We start from the raw sequence: 14336 nt of genomic DNA, 5'->3' as shown, positions 1-14336 counted from the left end.
GTGAAAGCTCATTCCAAAATATGTCTTGTGCATTTTAACTGTAATTTTGAAATATAAATATGAGTCTCTATGTACTTCAGTTTATTAGATTGTGGATATGCATTTTAAATTGTTGGACTTATAAAGAATTATTACTAGATTGGTTGTTATTCAAATTTCAAAGTGGTGGGACTTTGAGTTTGCAAATCTTTGAAATTTTTTTGTAATATAAATGAGTTTTAAAACTGATGCAGTAAAAAGAAGAAAATATATAGGCCCGGCCCGACCCGGCCCTAAACTGTTAAAGAGGGCTTAGGGTAGGTCAGGGCTTGAAATTTAGACTTATGACCCGGCCCGACCCTAATAACTGAAAGGCTTTAAATGTTTAGGGCCGGGCTAACCCGACCCGGCCCATTGCCCACCCCTAGTTGGAGGTCTATGCTACAGGCTATAGTTGCTCTATCTACTACTGAGGCAGAGTATATGGCAGTGGCAGAGGCAGTGAAAGAGACACTATGGCTTCGAGGTCTTCTGGCTGATATGGGTATTGAGCAGAATAGTGTTGCTTTGTATTATGATAGTCAGAGTGCTATTCATTTGGCTAAGAACCAGGTTCATCATGCTCGGACCAAGCATATTGATGTCCGTTATCACTTTGTACAAGATGTCGTTAAGGATGGGGGTGTAGCACTTGAGAAAGTGGACACCCATGACAATCCTGCTGATATGATGACAAAGGTTGTCACCGGAGTTAAGTTCCAACACTGTTTGTACTTGTTCCAAATCCTACATGTTTGAAAGAGCCCTTTGTGGGCATGGCCCTTCGGGGCAGTTGACGGCGAGTTCCGAGACTAGTACTTCTTGTTGGATGTGTTCGGCTCGATTTTATGTGTTAAAACCTTACCGAGGTTGAGAATGTAGAGAAAAAAGGAGTTTTTTCTCTCTTTGGAGAACAAGTTGTTAGGTGCGCCCGCGCTCCTCTCTTTGGCTACGAACAAGTTGTTAAGTTAGCCACTGACGCTTCGACTTTTGTTCTGGCAAAAGGCGGCCATACCACCGTATTTTAGCAAGACTTCGACTGTTTTCGGAAACAATATAAATATAAGATTTTTTTGTAAAAACTTAACCTAACCAAAACCAAGAAAGAGAGAGATTATAAAATAGCAATTCTTAGTGAGTTGAGTATTCATTCTTTGTGAGTGAATTGAGAGCTCTTGTAATTTGTTACTCTGGACATCTAGTAAAGCTTGGAACTCACAGTGTGGACGTAGGCATATTATCGAACCACGATATATCCTTGTTTTGTGGTGTTGTCTCTTTTACATTAATTGTTTTACTTTATATGCTTTTTAATTGACATTGAGAAGTGTTGGGATAGTACTTGGAGGGTGTTAAAGTCTTGTCTAGAGAGAAGGATCAATCCTTGTGTAAGATTAATCTATTTGTAGTGAATAACATTGTTTTCGCATTAATTTATCCACAACACTTGCTATCTTCTTTCAATTGGTTGAATTATTATGATCCTTAATTATTCTTGAGTGGCTGATGTAGTATGAGGAGTTGCAAACTAACTCTTGACCACTTACCAAGTTTTAATTAAATTACTATTTGACCACCTACCAGGACGCTACTGAGGCAATGCCGATGTCAAAACTCAAATACCTTATTTATACTTGTGTTATGACTGCAAACTTTCTTAACTTGCATTTATACTTGGTGCATTCATTATTTTTCGCTCTCAAAATTGCATGCAGTTTCAATAAGCATAATGTAATTTTTTTTTTCTTGATCACCCCTATAATGTAGAGAAGTATTTTTAGAATCTTAGTTCTAACAAAAATCTTTATAGATTTATAGAAAGAGTTCTTAGTTTCATTTGAAGCTGAATGGAAACTGTCATATATCATTTGACAATCTATGAACCATCCAATACTTCTAGTAAAACTTTCTTTAGATGAATTGTTCTTGTTCTCTTGGCATATTAGGTTTCTGATTGCATAAAAGGGGTTCGGTTGAATAAAAGGGAGGTGAAAATCAAGGGTCGGGTATTATACACATCATTCATGGTATGTTCTCAAACACTTCTCCTGTCTTATTATGTATTTTTCCTTTTTTTTCTCTTTGCTTATTATCTATGTGGAGTTATGTTTGAGAGCCTTCTTTTTGTCAATTGTTCAACTTGCAGCTATATGTGCATTTGTTTAAAGGAAGCTGCTATTTCATAGTTCTTCAAGCAAATTGCATAGGAACAAACGATCTTGATGACACGTAGCTTAAGGGAGGAAAAAATGATTGAATTAATGCCACAACAAACATTAATGTGCTAGGGAAAGTTGTATTCGAGAATAGAGCTAAAGCATTGGGTGATGCAAACTTAAGCATTGGGTGAGGATGCTAACCAACAAAGCAAATATTTAGTCATGGTTATGCAATATTAATGTAAATATTTGAACTGAAATATCATTTAAGGTTGACCAATGTTTGCAATCACTATGTGCAACTTCAGTTTCTTATAGGGTTCAGTTACCAATAATCAATTAATGTCGTCTATCAATTGAAGGTGGTAATTGTTTTGGTGGAGATCCGGTTCATTCTTAGTAATTTTGTGTGTATGCCATTTTCAAATTTGATTTTATTTGTTTTGGTAAATTTTGTTTTTGTTATGAAATTCAACCAAAATAGTGAAAATACACTTACATATGCCTGCTACTTAACGCCAAAGGTAATGTTTTGCTCTTATATGTGTCTGTAAGTTTTGTTGTAGTCATTGCTATTTATGATATTCAAATCACTTTTGATGGTTCATATGTAACCATTGATGATCACTACAGGTCTACAGTACTCTTGGTAGCTTTTACTTTCTCACACCTATTTGAAATTTCATTTTGTTAGTTTGTATTTAGTTTGGTTTGCATTTGAATTTGCATGTTGATGGAAAATTCTTTGTACCAAAGGCACGAAAAATGCTATTGAAGGAAGAACTCAGTCACATTTGATATAAGATAAAGAGTGGCGTTATCGACACCCCATAAAATAGGACTAGCACCCATTTAGATGATATAGGTCACCAAATAAACTGTTCAAGACACTAAATAAGATGGTCAAGACACTATATAACATCCAAAAGGGGTGCTAGTCCTATTTTATGAGGTGCCAATACTGGAGCCCTAAGATAAATGCATGTATATATTATTCTTCCAATCAAGACGTTTTAACTACACTGCTGATTTGACCACGTGCAAGAGCGTGCACTTTTGCTAGTACAACGAGCCCATTTTTGCTGCAATGTTTGTATGCTGAGTTTGCTTCTAGCCCAATGAGAACACACCATACACACAATTGAAACAAACCCCGTTTTTTATTACTTTTTGTCAACTTTTTAAGTTAATAAGTGACCCCCAAAAGCCAATTAATGCCAAACATATCCTATTATCTTCGTCAACAATCTCTAAATTCACTCCCACCCCAACCCATCTCTTTGTGTGATGATTTTGTTTTTTGGATGGAGTGTGATGAACTTTAACTCTTCAAGGCCTATTGACATTTGAAGTTTGGAATCAAATTTCTATTATTATTGAGAAACAATTGAATTTTAGTTCAAGTTTAATTTTCAACAACCAAAGTTGAATGGTACTTAGATGTTTTGACTTTTGATTGTAGAGTTCGCTATTAATCGAAATGAATTTATGATATTCGGCTACTTCAAAACCTTGAGATGAACTGTTAGTAACCTTATGAAACAGTTAATTTTGCTTTGTTTTTAAGTTTATGTGTGATAATACTGGGAAGAAAACAAAAAAAGAAGGAAATAATGGAAAACGATCCTTTATTTATAGGTCACGTGACTATTTTTCATTCATCCAGAAACAAACTTAGCATCCCAAAAATTGCAGCAAAAATGGATTCCTAGTAACAATTAAGCCCATTAACTCATTAATATATCCATTAATTATTATATATATATATATATATATATATAGTAATAAATGGGACATTGGGACAACAACAACTATGTCAATGGGACATTGGGACAACAAACCGAATTAAACCAGAAAGAATGACCATTTATATTGTTTGGTAATAACAAAAGAGTAAACATTCAAAAGCATAAAGAAAATGACATGAACTATATAGTTATTATTCTTCAATGAATACAAACATATAATCGCCAGAATTTCATCATCCACATTTCCTCCTTTCATTGATCATCAGTTAGAATATGGTCTAAAGATTTTTAACCACTTTCTTATCTAGTTGGAAGGCTTTGGTGAGAATATCACTTGGGATGGGCGGGTTTGATCCGAATACTGCATTAACTACAATGACGGTACACGGATTCTCGACCGCTTTCAATCTGGCGATTACAATAATGAGAGTTCCATTTCCGACATTGCATTGGAAATGAATGAGACCTACTGGAAACACAAACATATCTCCCACTTGAAGTGTCTTGGAAATTAGAAGATTTTCAGGATTCGAGGTGACAAAGCGAACATAGAGTGTGCCTTGCAAGACGGTCAGCATCTCAGTAGCACGAGGATGTGTGTGGTGGGTTGATACCCCATGGTGCAAAGTCTATGCGTACCATGGAAATACCAAAAGTGTTGAGTCCGGGTACTTGAGCCACATTAGCAGGGGTGACCTTAGATCCCACAGAATTTGTCGTGTTTCCTGGTAAGCGTGCTCCAGAGAAAAAGAAATCGTTCGCTTGAGTAAGCTTTGGGTCCTTGGAAACTAGACCATTCACGCGCACTGCCAAACGTGGTGGAATAAATATTAACATCTTACGATCAAATGACCAAAAATTTAAAGACTCTTCCATAGCAATCTATGAAAATGTCGTAATAATCAGCGTTATAATGCAATCTTACCAATATAATAAAATGGAAAATTACCAACATTAAGGATTAACATACATGTGCTATTAAAATCTGCAACACAAAAATCTTGCAATGGACTAGGCTCAGCTGACACAAATGCAAACGAATAAGTGAGGGTTAACAAAATCAACAAAAGAATGTGGTTGGCCATGACAAAATTTCCTTATATCAATTCGATCACTATTCGCAACAGAATAGGAAAAATGTCTCAAAGTGTTTGAATGTAGGAGGAGCAGATTCAGTTAAAGCTATGAAACTAGCATAGCTTGAGTACTCTATAAGTCTATATATAGTCATAGAGATTGCTTGCAGGCACTGTGAACCAAAGAAAACACCAATTATTTTAGGATAATCTTAAATACACTCTCAATTTCTAAGAGGGCACTCTCCGACCGGAAATTTGTTATTACATTTGTGTCCCAACTTAAAACCTATGTTTTCTAAGAGGGCACTCCCCATAAAAAATAGTGGTAACCTCCTATTACCCTTAACTAACTAATTTGCACTATGCAACTCTATACACTATCAAAATACACTCTCCTTCTCCAATTATCTATATCCAACTCAATTTTTCTTGACTCAACTCAACTCAATTTTCCTCTACTTCTCAACTCTCAATACCTCTGTATTTTAACTCTTAAATGGAGTATGTATCATTACCCAACTCTCAAATGAACGATTTATCGCAATACAACTACTCATATCTCAATGTCGAATAAATTGAAGATTATATGATGTTATAAGAACCAATTGAACATGAAAAAGAATAAATTGGAGATTAATGTAATTGAAATTGCCTAATGAAATTGAAACTAAATAGATTACGATAGTTTGAATCTTAGATTTCAAAATAAATTTTGTGTAATCTTGATGTATGTGCTATTTTGAGGAACGGTAACACATTGCCGTAAAATACTATAAACCACGGTAACGAGTTGCTGAAATATAACCATAAATTATAGTGTCGGGTTACCATTTACCAAGTAAAGATACAACAAATAGACACTGAAAATTCTTAAACCATTCAGTATCTTGTTGCTGTGTTGTCAAATTCCAATATTTAAATGTTTCATCATCTATTTTATAATAATTTGATTAATAATTAGCATATTTTAACTTATTTATAGTTATTTTAGGTGATATATAACTTAATTCTAATAAGTATAAAACATTTAGGTTATAATTTTTTATTTTCTAATTGGTAGCAATTATACATGTCTCTAGGGTTTAGGGTTTGAATAAATACAGTTCTAACTAGACTTTGAATCTAATATCTAAATTTTTACCAACAAATAAAAATTGGATTATATAATATAATTTAATCCCATTATCCAATCTATAATAAAACGTTTAGGTTATAATTTTTTATTTCAGAATTGGTAGCAACTATACTTATGTCTAGGGTTTAGGGTTTGAATTAGTACAGTTCTAACTACACTTTGAATCTAATATCTAAATTTTTACCAACATATTAAAATTGGATCAGACGATATAATTATTTAAATTAACCCGTTCTCCAATCTATAATAAAATGTTTGGGTTATAATTTTTTATTTCAGAATTAGTAGCAACTTTATTTATGTTTAGGATTTAGGGTTTGAAATAGTATAGTTCTAACTAGACTTTATTTGAATCGATTTAACATCTAATTTTTACCAACAAATTAAAGTTTGATTAAATGATATAATTTAAACCCATTTCCCATTCCATAATAAAACATTTTGATTATTATTTATGATTTCATAATTGGTATGTAGCAACTGTACATATATTTAGGGTTTAGCCAATACAGTTCTAACAATAATAGAACTATATTTCGAAAAAAAAAAAAAAAAAAAAAAAAAAATACAGTTCTAACTATATTTTGAATCTAGTATCTATCATCTAGTACATTTGGAAGTTAATATTCATTATCTAATCTAACACCTATTTTATTATATATGTTTTTATTTTTATTATTTTAATTTATAATGGTATCAAAATTTGAGATTCCTCGATATTCCTAATTTAGGGTTAGACATCTCGATATTTCAATATTTCAACTATTTTGATATCTCGACATCCGAAATTGAGTTTTCATTTCCACCAATTATTTCAATATTTCAAAACAATTTTGATATTTCGACCAATTATTCAATAATTCAATACTATTTCAATATTTTGCCCAATTGTTTATATGAAATTTCGAAATCAATTTATTATCTTTTTAGGTTGATTTGAATTTTCCTCTCAAACTCAAACTCAAAACTCATTTTCAACTTTTTGACTTCCCCGTCAAATTCAAACTTAAATTCAAACCCAAATTTTAGCCCCTTTTCTACTCTCTTTCTTTCCCCACCCTCAAATCTACTTCTCTTTAAACACGTCTTCTCCATTCCTAATATAGAAAATTACAAAAACTTAAAACTATGGGGGGTGGTGAGCATGAAAACTCACCCAATCCACACACTTGCAAGGTAATTTGTTTGACTTATCTTCTCCACTTCAATTGTTTTCTTTAAGTTGGGTATATGTCTATCTATTTTCTTTTTATTGGATTTAAGTCTAATTTAAGCACATTGAAAGCTTACATTGGAATTGGAAGTGGAAATTGACAACATATGTCATAGGTTTGGGACAAAAGTTATTGTGAAAGGGAAGGGGAAAAAAGAGGAATCGTAGAATGTTGTAGTATTCTCAATCTTATGTTAATTTCGGTAACTGGTTAATACTTTACAAATACAATTTTCAGCAACGGAACACCAAAAGTTTGAGCAATTTTCAGCAACTAGATACTATTTATCAAATTAGCAACTGGATACCGAAATTGAGTTTTAATTTCAGTAACTGGTTTCTACTTTACAAATACAATTTTCAACAACTGAACACCAATATTTTGAGCAACTAGATACCATTTATCAAATTAGGGACAACGAAATTGAGTTTTACAAATACAATTTTCAACCACTAAACACCAAAATTTTGAGCAACTAGATACCATTTATCAATATTTCAATTTAGGGTTTAGGGTTTAGGGTTAGACATCTCGATATTTCAATATTTCACCCAATTATTTCAAATTAGGAATACCGAAATTGAGTTTTAGTAACTGGTTACCGCTTTACAAATACAATTTTCAACAACTGAACACCAAAAGTTTGAGTCATTTTCAGCAACTAGATATCATTTATCAAATTAGCAACTGGATACCGAAATTGAGTTTTAATTTCAATAACTGGTTACCGCTTTACTATTACAATTTTCAACAATTGAACACTAAAATTTTGAGCAATTATCTCAAATTAGGGATACCGAAATTGAGTTTTAGTAACTAGTTACCGCTTTACAAATACAATTTTCAGCAATTGAACACCAAAATTTTGAGCAATTTGCAGCAACTAGGTACCATTTATCAAATTACCAACTTGATACCGAAATTGAGTTTTAATTTCGGTAACTGGTTACCATTTTACTAGTACAATTTTCAGCAATTAGATACCAACATTTTTCAGCAACTAAACACCAACATTTTGAGCAATTGTGAGCAACTAGATACCACTTTAATATGCTTTGAACAGTAAATGCAATGTCTTCAATTTAGAATCCCACTACCAAAATCCAATTTCTCCAAAAAACAAAGCAAAAACTCCAAACGAAGCGAGACTTAGGTGTTTTTTTTTTTTTTTTTTTTTTTATGTCGGTAGTAATTTAAACGTAAAGAAAGGAGAGGAGGCGGTGGGGGTGGCCGTGAGGAGGAGAGAAGAGAAAGTCTCGAAGATACTTTACACTGTTAGTAACCTATGAAAATAGTACTAAAAACCTGCATACAAAGTCACCCGGTTTCAAAAGCGTGCCCTTCTAATTTTTTAGTGAACCAACTGGGTTACTCTTAACCAAAACCGGTTTCCGAGTCGGAAAGTGCCCTCTTATGAACCGGAGAGTGTATTTAACAGGACCCTTTTGTATTGCAGTCCAAACTTGCATATATTGACAAGGTCTCACTATCTAGAACCAAATCCAACTGAAACATTCCTCGTCCCAGTTAGCCATTTTTATATAATATATAATTTATCACAAACCACAATCAGGAGTTCAGGACCCAGCCTTAGTACACTGTACCAGCATCAATTTTATGAACTTTTGTTTATAAACATAAACATAAATCTTTTAAGGGTGAACACTGAAAAGAGTTATTTAAAATGAAAGACCCGATCAACACGTGTTTGCAAGTATATAATATTTGGATACTATTGACCGACTACAAACAGTATTATATGAACTTCTAGCATGTAATTTCACATTCATCTGAGGAAGGTAGGGCTGCATATCAATATATATTAGTTTGTTGGTAACTAAATCGATATGTTATCTGATTTTTTATGTGATTTTACTTTTTATCAGAAATCGGGTGATTAATGCTGTGTACCACAAGTCAATATATCAAACTGTAAAAATATTAGTTTCCATTTGAATTGAGACATGCATTAGCAAATTTACATACAAAGAGTGTTAGATCATTCACTAGTTCATAAAATCATGTGTAAATAAAATTATAATATATCAAGTCGGTACTAGTTCCGAGTGAAAAAATACATGGCACACACATTGATGAAGGAAATTAGAGTTCTTAATCTTGTCCCGTAGTTCCTCTAGATTTTTGCTTCTAGATAATCAATTACATTGTTCTCTAATTGGAAGGCTTTAGTGAGAACTTCACTTGGGATATTACAATTTGATCCAAATACGGCATTGGCTATAGTTACCGCACCTGCATGCTGACTGCCGAATGCAGCTATGGCAATAGCATTTCCACATCCAATGTTTCGTTGAAAATAAATGAGACCCATTGGAAAAACAAAAACATCTCCCTTTAGAAGGACTTTGGAAATTAGACGATTTTCAGGATTCGAGGTAACGAAACCAACATGAAGTGTCCCTTCCAATACTGTCAAGATCTCGCTGGCTCGAGGGTGATAATGTGGATGGTTGACACCACATGGCGCGAAGTCTATGCCTACCATGGAAATTCCAAGAGTGTTAGAGTCCTGGTACTTGAGCCACAGTGACCGGGGTGATCTTGGATCCTAAGAAGTTGGATGTGTTTCCAGGTAAGTGTAGCCCAGTAGAAGAAATCCTTTGCATCAGCAATTTCTGGGTCCTTGCAGAATTTACCGTTCACTAGTGCTGCCACACATACACACAAAAGAAGGAAAAGGGGAAATCTGAGATAGATGAATAATTTAACAAACGTACAATATTTATAATAATCAGGTTTAGAAGCAGAAATTTTGGAGTAAGTATTCTGAAATGTATATGTAAACAAATTATAAACACCAAATAAGTATTCAGAATGTATGTGATTCTCAAAATAATTTTTATCCACATTCCGTTGGACAAGGTAATGCCACCATTTTTTTTTTTTTTTAAGTGGAAATTTTATTGATACTGATGAGAAATTTTCCAAATAATTAGGACAAGCGTGTAACAAGCTGCGCCGCAAGTCCTTTCGGAATAGCAAATCATATTCTTCTAAAAACAAACTCGTTAGAATCAAATGTCATAACGTTACTGTCCATAACTTCTCAAGTCTCTTGAGAAGCTCAATGACTGTTGTTCCAAGAAACCGAAGTGTCGAAACTAAACGGTTATGACACAACTAAAGAGCCACTAACAATCTTTAGGACTTCACCTTCCCCCACAAACTTGTGGCCTTTGGAATCCAAGGTACTAAGAGAAATAAGGTTTTTCTTTAGCTCAGGAACATGTCTCACATCGATTAAAGTCCTCACTACACCATTATGCATCTTGACCCGTATAGTTCCAATTCCTACCATCATATCTTACAAGAAACGTCATTACCCATCAAAACGAAACCACCATCAATGCTCTCATAAGAAGTAAACCACTTTCTATTCGAGCACATATAGTAGGAACATCCGGAATCAAGAATCCACCTTACGGCCATATAGTCTTGTGTGGACACACATAGACTCACATCGTCCCCTTCAGAGCCTGAAGCAAAACTTGCCTCAACTTTAGCCTTACTTTTCTTCTTACCATTATACTTGTTATCTTTCTTCGGGTGATGACAATTACTTGTGTAATGTCCCTTTTCATTGCAATTATAGCACTTCACATGTGTCAAAGGCTTCTTTGACTTGGACCTAGACTTCTCATTGCTTGTAGAAGCCTTTTCATATGACCTTCCTCTTGCCACTAGCCCTTGTCCTGCATCAATGATATTCTCAACTCGTGTCTTCTTCATCAACTCATAAGAAAGAAGCGCACTTTGAACTTCGTCAAGATCAACATCTTCTCTTTTCATAAAGGTAGTCATTAGATGCTCATAGCTTTCAGGCAAAGAGAATATTAAACATGCCGCTTGATCCTCATCATCCATCTTCATGCCAACATTCAAATAATTCGCTAGGCGTCGATGGAACTCACTAACTGTCACGCCCCGAGACCCAACACACATCCCGAGGACAAGGAGTGAATCTCGAGGCCGACACCATCCCAATTCTAACGAAATTTCAGCAGAGTTTCCTTTGTTTTATCGACGTTCGTATACAAAAAAAACCTGTCATAACCTGGAAATCATATACTACAACCTTCCAACAACCATATCTATATAAAACCAACCTTATACACAATAGTATATACATCCACCAAATGCTTAAGTGTAACTGCAACTCAAATACATCAAGTATTACATCAAAATGAGCGAAGCTCTCTCTATACAACCAAAATGAGCTAATTTCACCCTATACCACAAAATGACTTGACCCTGTCCCTCGTCAAGCATAAGAAAATCAGCCCAAATCCCCGTAACCTTCCTCACTAGTGGTAGGAAAAGCCTCCTCCGTAACTGGCTCGACTGAAATGTTAATGTAGGATAAGCAAACAACTATGCCCAGTAGAAACGCACATAACCAATAAATAGTCTACTTATAGAAAACATTTAAAACATGCAGGGTTTCCATAATAATATCCAAATATCGTGACTATATAATACATCACTAACTAGTAGAAATCATTTCGACATGCTTCGTTAATATTCAAAATATAGTTTTCACAATCATTATACAACTATTGTGGCCACTGCATCCTATTAGAATGGTGAGGGTACGACTGGTACTCAGCCCCAGTCACAGGCATATCTCGGTTTAGTACTTTCCAGTGTGAACCATGCATCGTTGTTTTCCTGATTTTACCGGCAGGGAGCTGAAATGCCGTTGTCGTGTTCGTACACACAAAATCCCCAAAGCTTTTAGGACTCGGGGGCCTGTGACCACGACCCCCATACTGGGCTGTCACCTAACTTACGATGGTCAACCGCTCGATGACCGCAGACCGCTTTCAGGATCCCGACACATCCGTGAGTGGACTAAACTCTCACTCCTCGCCTAAACTTCATCGAGGTAGCATGTAACCTCACACAAGCTAAACACCATACAACAATACATGTACAAACATGGTTATCTAGAAAAGTGGAAAAGAATTCCGGACTCCATCCCCGTGATGCATCTCTTTAAAGATGGCCCACCACCTCGAAGGTGTACACCACGGTTGGAATCTTAGAGCTTTAACCCGCCTCCTAAAATGCGACAACAGTTCCTTCTTTATAGGAATTCACCAGTTATTTTCCAAATCCCCTCGTGATAAGAATAGTATTATATACTCGTATTACCAATTATTTCCAAATACTATAGTTACATATTTAGTTTTTCTTTTAAAACTGTTGGTTCTGTATGTGTGAGTTCCTGGATTTCCAACAATCGAGTAATGCAACCTATGACTCCCAAACGGGCCAGTCATAGTAAATGACAACCGATGATTCTCAAACGACAAATCATCATAAATAACAATGAACCATCCATGGAACAATCCAGAACCTCACACATAGTTACAAACAACCGGGTAATCCTTACCCGCATTACAAAATCCATCTCTCTGTCTCCTTACTAAGACAAGAGACGAGAACCCTTCCCAAAACCAGTTTTACTCTTTTAACAAAGAAAGCAATCCCAACTATCCCGATTTCACAAACTCATTTCTTTTAACACAAAAGCTATCCATATACTTAGTTTATATTGAGGAAAACTACAATGCAAAACATGAATATCATATATATACATGCATGGTTGATACGCAAACAATCTATTACTAATTTAAACAAATCAAATCAAATCAAATCATGCATGAAAATAAGCATGCTACATATTGGTATGTAGGTTCCTACCTTAGCAAGCTCCGTTCTCCGCAAGCCCACTTAACCAAATCAAGCCCACTCAACCGAATCCACTCTTATTTAACTCCTATAACATCATATACACGTATGTTATTAAAATTTATTGAACGAACGATAACTTCTTATCTAACGTAAGTCGAGAAGAATCTCGACGCTACGAATTTGGTTTCAGAAAATTTTTCCTCTAACTACGGTTAACAGAGCTACAGGCCATCTCTAGCACTGTACCTCACGCCAACACCAATCGTATCACTTCCAAATTTCCAACTACAACAACAACAAATTCCACACCCTTCAATTCACATTAATTCCACTCTTATTCCACACCTTTATCTCTCGATCATTACTCAGTTAAATCTTAACCAATTATAAACCGCGACATGAATTTCTCGAAATTGGAGTGAATAACCAAAAATTCTTACCAAGTCAGCAAAAATCGCTCCTTTAGCTTTCTTCTCCACCAATTCGCTACGCCATATCCCTCCAATGAGCTACTGCCGACATGAATACCACCCCATTTCAATTATTTTTCATCAATACAACCCACTCCATCGAAATCGAGTTTAAACTATCGATTTGAGAAGAATTTAACTCACCTGTCGCTGTGATTTCACTTCGGTACGCTGAAAATTCGAACTCCCACGCTTGAGGTTATGGTTTCTAAGGATTGGGTGTTTGAATTTTTGGTTTTTAATCGATGGGAATTGCAAGAATTGGGTTTTCCCTCACCTAGGTTTAAGTTACGAAACGAATTGAAGAAATTGGGTGCGATAATTTTGTTTGGTGCGATTTTGTCTAATTTTTAGCCAAAAGACCATCCTACCCTTACCTTCTAATTTAGCATCCAACAAGGTTTTGAATCCCCCGCCTCGTGGTGTTACACCACCAAGTTTATGACGCGTGATACCGCATCAATGCGACAATCGTCGTCGAATGACTTGTCCAATTTTACAGTTTCCAGGTTTACAGGCGACAAACTCTTATTGACTATTAAATTATTTAGTTAGGCGCCCACGAGTTTACTATGTATCGAATTATTTTATCACTTATTATTTAACTTCTTTTCAATTTTCGTATATTCTAAGTAACCAATTATATGAAATCTTAGAACTTTTCAAGTGGTTTTCCGAACTAATTTGGTTTCGATTCGGTGTTAAATTAATTTACGTTACGTCAGGGCTAACCGCCTATCCGACCGCCACATAATGCATCGCCCCTAAGGTTCAAGTGTCTTTTACTAATTTACC

At 34.9% G+C, this 14336-nt stretch overlaps 2 pseudogenes; both read right to left on the bottom strand.

The window, feature by feature from the left end:
* Positions 1-4028: 4028 nt before the first annotated feature.
* On the bottom strand, positions 4029-5010 carry LOC147504115 (putative germin-like protein 2-1; annotated as a pseudogene).
* A 4477-nt stretch (positions 5011-9487) lies between these two features.
* LOC147504114 (germin-like protein subfamily 1 member 7) lies at positions 9488-10898 on the bottom strand (annotated as a pseudogene).
* Between the last annotated feature and the right edge of the window lie 3438 nt (positions 10899-14336).

This window comes from Coptis chinensis, chromosome 4 (assembly GCF_015680905.1).
Source record: "Coptis chinensis isolate HL-2020 chromosome 4, ASM1568090v1, whole genome shotgun sequence".
Lineage (NCBI taxonomy): Eukaryota > Viridiplantae > Streptophyta > Magnoliopsida > Ranunculales > Ranunculaceae > Coptis > Coptis chinensis.
Note: the sequence above shows the minus strand (reverse complement) of the source record. Positions and strands in the feature narration are given on the sequence as shown.